Here is a 7,363-nt window from a genome sequence, read left to right as displayed (position 1 = left end):
TTCCAATTTCAATCGGTTGTAGTTTCATGATCCAATATCATCCAATAGCCTATACCATGTCAATGCCTTGCCCATCAAAGATAAAGGGAAGACTTTCTTCTTGACAACATCCCCGGGTATACCTGCAAGCTTAAATAATCAACAGACTTCATCCACATAGATTAGGTGCATATCGGGATGTAATGTTCCATCTCCTTCATAAGGATTAGCTAGCAGTTTCTCTATCATATCCGAAGGAATTTCATAATAAATATTTTCAGTAGGTGTAGTAGGTTGTGGAGTAATTAATTGTGGTTTCGGTCGAGGTGAAGATACCCCGAACAAACCCCTCAAAGGATTATTTTCCATAGTAACAAGTGACAATAAATTTCAGCACACTATATAAATGTTTCCTTACCAAAGGCGCTTCACTCCGCGGCAACGGCGGCAGAAAAGAGTCTTGATGACCCACAAGTATAGGGGATCTGTCGTATTCTTTTCGATAAGTAGGAGTGTTGAACCCAACGAGGAGCAGAAGGAAATGACAAGTGGTTTTCAGCAAGGTATTCTCTGCAAGCACTGAAATTATCGGTAACAAGTAGTTTTGTGATAAGATAAATCGTAACGGGTAACAAGTAATGGAAGTAAACAAGGTGCAGCACGGTGGCCCAATCCTTTTTATAGCAAAGGACAAGCCTGGACAAACTCTAATATGAAGCAAAGTGCTCCCGAGGACACATGGGAATTATTGTCAAGTTAGTTTTCATCATGCTCATATGATTCACGTTCGTTACTTTGATAATTTGATATGTGGGTGGACCTGTACTTGGGTGCTGCCCTTCCTTGGACAAGCCTCCCACTTATGATTAACCCCTCTCGCAAGCATCCGCAACTACGAAAGAAGAATTAAGGTAAACCTAACCATAGCATGAAACATATGGATCCAAATCAGCCCCTTACGAAGCAACACATCAACTAGGGTTTAAGCTTCTGTCACTCTAGCAACCCATCATCTACTTATTACTTCCCAATGCCTCCCCCTAGTCCCAAATAATGGTGAAGTGTCATGTAGTCGACGTTCACATAACACCACTAGAGGAAAGACAACATACATCTCATCAAAATATCAAACGAATACCAAATTCACATGATTACTTATAACAAGACTTCTCCCATGTCCTCAGGAACAAACGTAACTACTCACAAAGCATATTCATAATCATAATCAGAGGAGTATTAATTATCATTAAGGATCTGAACATATGATCTTCCACCAAATAAATCAACTAGCATCAACTACAAAGAGTAATCAACACTACTAGCAACCCACAGGTACCAATCTGAGGTTTTAGGACCAAGATCGAATAGAAGAGATAAACTAGGGTTTGAGAGGAGAGGGTGCTGGTGAATATGTTGATGGAGATTGACCCTCCCTCGATGAGAGGATTGAGGCTGATGACGATGGCGATGATTTCCCCCTCCGGGAGGGATGTTTCCCCGGCAGAATAGCTCCGTCGGAGCCCTAGATTGGTTCTGCCCAGGTTCCGCCTGGAGACGGCGGCGCTTCGTCCTGAAAGATTCCTTATGATTTTTTCCAGGGTAAAAGACACCATATAGCAGAAGATGGGCACCGGAGGCATGACAGGGGGCCCACAAGGTCATGGAGCGCGCCCAGGAGGTGGGGCGCGCCCTCCACCCTTGTGGCTAGCTGGTGGCCCCCCTCGGGTTCTTTCTTCGCCCAATATTTTTTTTATATTCCAAAAATAATCTCTGTGAAGTTTCAAGACTTTTGGAGTTGTGCAGAATAGGTCTCTAATATTTGCTCCTTTTCTAGTACAGAATTCCAGCTGCCGGCATTCTCCCTCTTCATGTAAACCTTGTAAAATAAGAGAGAATAGCCATAAGTATTATGATATACTCCCTCCGTTCCTAAATATAGGGTGTATAGTTTCTTGCACATAAATTAAAGAACGCACTTGGAGGAAAAATTTCACAAGTTTTGGGCGAGATTACACCCGACTAATTGACATGAGAAAATAGAGGAGCTTGCCTGATATAAGGAAATATAATCAAATCCCTAAAAAAAATATCCAAATGAGTGGTGCAATGCAATACACCTTATATTTCAGATTTTTTCTCAAAAATCTATACACCTTATGTCAAGGAACGGAGGGAGTAATGTGTAATAACAGCCCGTAATGCACTAAATATTGTCATAAAAGCATGATGCAAAATGGGAGTATCAAGCATTACAACTCGATACTAGAACAAAATATGACTCTATATGAATGCCTCTGGCGGTGTACCGGGATGTGCGATGATCAAGAGTGACATGTATAAAAAATATGAATGGTGGCCAAGCCACAAATACTATGCCAACTACATGATCATGCAAAGCAATATGACAATGATGGTATGTGTCATAATAAACGGAACGGTGGAAGTTGCATGGAAATATATCTCGGAATGGCTATGGAAATGCCATAATAGGTAGGTATGGTGGCTGTTTTGAGGAAGGGTATATGGTGCGTTTAATGCACCGGCGAAATTTGCGCGATACTAGAGAGGCTAACAATGGTGGAAGGGTGAGAGTGTGTATAATCCATGGACTCAACATTAGTCATAAAGAACTCACATACTTATTGCAAAAGTTTATTAGCTATCAAAACAAAGTACTACACGCATGCTCCTAGGGGAGAGGTTGGTAGGAGTTAACCATCGCGCGCTCCCGACCTCCACACAAAGGATGACAATCAAAACATAAATCATGCTCCAACTTCATCACACGTTCACCATACATGCATGCTACGGGAATCACAAACTTTAACACAAGTATTTCTACCAATCCACAATTACTCACTAGCATGACTCTAATATTACCATCTTTATATCTCAAAACAAATGCAAGGAATCAAACTTCTCATATATTCAATGCTCTTTATATGAATTTTTTTATTATATCCCTCTTGGATGCCCATCATATTTGGACTAAATTCATAACCTAAGCAAATTACCATGCTGTTTAAAGACTCTCAAAATAATATAAGTGAACCATGAGAGTTCAACAATTTCTATAAAATAAAACCACCGCCGTGCTCTAAAAAGATATAAGTGAAGCACTAGAGCTAAGTGCCTAGCTCAAAAGATATAAGTGAAGCACATAGAGTATTCTAATAAATTCACGATTAACGCGTGTCCCTCTCAAAAGGTGTGTACATCAAGGATGATTGTGGCAAACTAAAAAGCAAATACTCATATCATACAAGACGCTCCAAGCAAAACACATATCTGATGGAAATATGCCCTAGAGGCAATAATAAATTGGTTATTATTATATTTTCCTAAATCATGATAAAGGTTTATTATTCATGCTAGAATTGTATTCATGCCAGAATTGTATTGGTCGGAAACTTAAATATATCTGTGAATACATAAACAAATACCGTGTCCCTAGTAAGCCTCTACTATACTAGCTCGTTGATAAAAGATGGTTAAGGTTTCCTAGCAATAGACATGTGTTGTCATTTGATAACGGGATCACATCATTAGGAGAATGATTTGATGGACAAGACCCATCTGTTAGCTTAGAATATTGATCGTTCAGTTTATTGTTATTGCTTTCTTCATGTCAAATACATATTCCTTAGACTATGAGATTATGCAACTCTCGGATACCGGAGGAATACCTTGTGTGCTATCAAACGTCACAACATAACTGGGTGATCGTAAAGATGCTCTTCAGGTATCTCCGAAGGAGTTTGTTGAGTTGGCATAGATCGAGACTAATATTTGTCACTCCGAGTATCGGAGAGGTATCTCTGGGCCCTCTCGGTAATACACATCATAAGCTTGCAAGCAAATGACTAAGGAGTTAGTCACGAGGTGATGTATTACGGAACGAGTAAAGAGACTTGCCGGTAACGAGATTGAACTAGGTATAGAGATACCGATGACCGAATCTCGGGCAAGTAACATACCGATGGACAAAGGGAATTATGTATGTTGTCATAACGGTTCGACCGATAAAGATCTTCGTAGAATATGTAGGAGCCAATATGGGCATCCAGGTTCCGCTATTGGTTATTGACTGGAGAGGTGTCTCGGTCATGTCTACATAGTTCTCGGACCCATAGGGTCCGCACGCTTAACGTTCGTTGACGATATAGTGTTATATGAGTTATATGATTTGGTGACCGAATGTTGTTCGGAGTCCTGGATGATATCACGGACATGACGAGGAGTCTCGAAGTGGATGAGAGGTAAATATTGATATATAGGACGTTGGTATTTGGACACCGGAAGTGTTTCGGGACGTACTGGGAAGGAATCGAGTCATCGGAAGGGGTTCTGGGCACCCCCTGCCAAGATATGGGCCTTATGGGCCAAAGGAGGGGACAGACCAGCCCACAAGGGGGCTGGTGCGCCCCCTCCCTTGTTTGGCCAGCCCTAGGGAAGGAAAAGGGGGAGGGCTAGCCCCTCCTGCCTTCCCCTCTCATGGGAGAAAGGAAAGGGGGGCACCCTCCCCTACCTTTCCCCACTCTCCAAATAAGGAAAGGGGGCGCAGCTTGGCAGGGACCCCAAGTAGGATTCCTCCTACTTGGGCGCCTCCTTTGGCTGCTCCTGTCAGGACCCCGATCCTAAGTCACACCGATCTAGCATGTAACACATCATATCACTTTGCGGCCTCACGCACGGTATTCCCACGGGTGCCACCTTACCTGGCCCGGGACCGTTTGTGCCTTTTGGCTCACGTATATGATAGTGTCGCTAGCATTCATATGACAAAGAACCCAGGCCGACATGACTAGTCGTAAACCCAAGGTGGCACTAACTTATAGGGACAGGCATACATGGCCCAACAACGAACGTGTCGGTCATCAACGACTGGATCCGGGCAGCAACAGCTGGGCTAACAGGACTCCGGTAGACACCGCGTGACATTTCCCCAAAGGGATAGACACAGGAACCAAGAAGGACACATGCTGGCCAGACTAAGTCTTCCGGAGCAGTAGCAAGCTACCATGGCTCAGTAGAAGCACTAGGAGACATTTCCCCATAAGAGAGGCTACCAAGAATAAACAACTAGGTTGTCGGATCCCACACATACCAAGCATTTCAATAACATACACACAATATGCTCGATATGTGCAAATACAACATGGCATCAGAACATAACTCTATGACTCAAGTATTTATTCATTAGGCTCCGAGGAGCCAAGTATTACAAACATGGGTCTCATGACCCAACATACAGAGCATACAAGCAACAAGCGGAAACATAAACATGTCTGAGTACAGACAACTACAAATGAAAAAGGCTGAGAAGCCTGACTATCTACAAGACCCTCCCAAGGGTACAAGATCGTAGCTGAGGTAACAAGCTAAACGTCGAAGTCCGCGCGGTACTACTAGTGAGACTGAAGTCTCTCTACAAAAACATAAATTAAGCAAACGTGAGTACAAATGTACCCAGCAAGACTTACATCAGAACTATCTACATATGCATCAGTATCAACAAAGGGGGTGGGGGAGTTTAACAGCAGCAAGCCAGCTTTGACTCAGTGGCTATCCTGAACTACGACTGCAAGTAACTCTTTTGAGGTGGCGCACACGAGTCCACGTGTTCACCATATCAATACACCACTATGGATCCGCTCCCGTCTCCATACAAGAACGCCATCCATAACACCCACGCTTATCTTGCGCATTTTAGAGTATCCACTTTCACTTGTCTATGAACTGTACAGACAACCCAGAAGTCCTTTACCGCGGACGCAGCTATTCGAATAGATGATGTTAACCCTGCAGGGGTGTACTTCTTCACACACGCTCTCGCCACTTACCACCATGTACACATTGTGTATCTCGGCAACCTTCAAGCGGAAGCCTGGCGAGGGAGTAGGCCATGACCTGACTAAGCACACAAGTCTCTAGTCCAGGTTTATCGCCTATTCGGGTTCCATCCGCAAGGAGATCCGGCCGGGGTGTCACTCACGGCCCCAAACGATGAGAGCAGTATTCCCGAGGCACCAAACGGGCGTCTCGGTACACCGTTCCTCGTGTCTCTACCGCATCATAGCCCACCCCTAGGGTCAGCGCTACGCACGGCCCCCAACACATATCCTACAAACACCAGAAACTAGTTGCAACTCCTGGACAGAGAACAAGGGCGGTTAATAAGTCGAGAGAGTCAATTAAGGATCCCAATGTGTGGTAGTAGCTGTTCATGGATCACAAACACAGAACTCAGTTCTTGCGGATGGTTTCAATGAGACAACCCACCATGTACTCCTACATGGCCTCTCACCGCTACCTTTACCAAATAGTGTTCACACACTTAGCTCTCAGCAGTAGGACATGTTCACAACTTTCCAATTCATCCCCGATGAATCAGACCTAACTCAACTCTAAGCAGTAGCAGGCATGACAACAAGCATGAATGAGTAGGCACATCAGGGCTCAAACAACTCCTACTCATGCTAGTGGGTTTCATCTATTTACTGTGGCAATGACAGGTCATGCAGAGGAAAAAGGGTTCAACTACCACAGCATGTGACAGATGAATCATTGTTGTCCTAATGAAATAAAAGAGAGCAGGAGCGAGAGAATGGGATTGTATCGGAATGAACAAGGGGTTTTTGCTTGCCTGGCACTTCTGAAGATAGTATAGTTCTTCATCGGTGTCATCGATCTCATCGCCGAAACAACATCTACTGAAGGGGGACAATTGCCAACAACAGAGAGGAAACACAATCAATGCAATGCAACAATATGATGCATGAATGTGACATGGCAATATGCTATGATTTGAGCTAATGCAGCTAGCAATGATTTAAATGGATTTGGTTTGAACACTAGATTCAAATTCGAACTCCACATGAGGCATTTCAAATACCATTAATTCAAATTGTCATATACAGTGCCTGTAAGTTGTTCAAACATGCATGAGAATGCCATAAATAGATTATTCATATTTTTCTGATAATTTTTCATATATAACTTATTTCATTTCGAGTTACGGTTGATTTTATATGATTTTTATAAGTTTATAACATTTTCTGAAATAAATAAACCATTTAAGATTTATTTAAATTCCAGAAAAGAATTACTGCGTCAGCATGATGTCAGCAGTCAACAGGGCCGGTCCTGGTCAAACTTGACCAGTGGGGCACGCGTGTCAGTGTCAAACTAACTAACCTATTTTAATTAGTACTAATCTAAAAATTAGTTAGGGGCTGGCCCCACATGTCAGTGACTCGGAGGGGGGGTCAAACTGGGTCAACCCGGGTCAAACTCGTCGGAGTTGACCCGGGGCTCGTCGCCGGCAAGGCCAGAGACGGCGGAGGGGCTCAGGATTCCTCCATGGGGCACCGTTCGAGGCGTC

This window comes from Triticum aestivum, chromosome 1D, assembly GCF_018294505.1.
Source record: "Triticum aestivum cultivar Chinese Spring chromosome 1D, IWGSC CS RefSeq v2.1, whole genome shotgun sequence".
Classification (NCBI taxonomy): domain Eukaryota; kingdom Viridiplantae; phylum Streptophyta; class Magnoliopsida; order Poales; family Poaceae; genus Triticum; species Triticum aestivum.
This window is presented reverse-complemented; position numbering follows the sequence as displayed.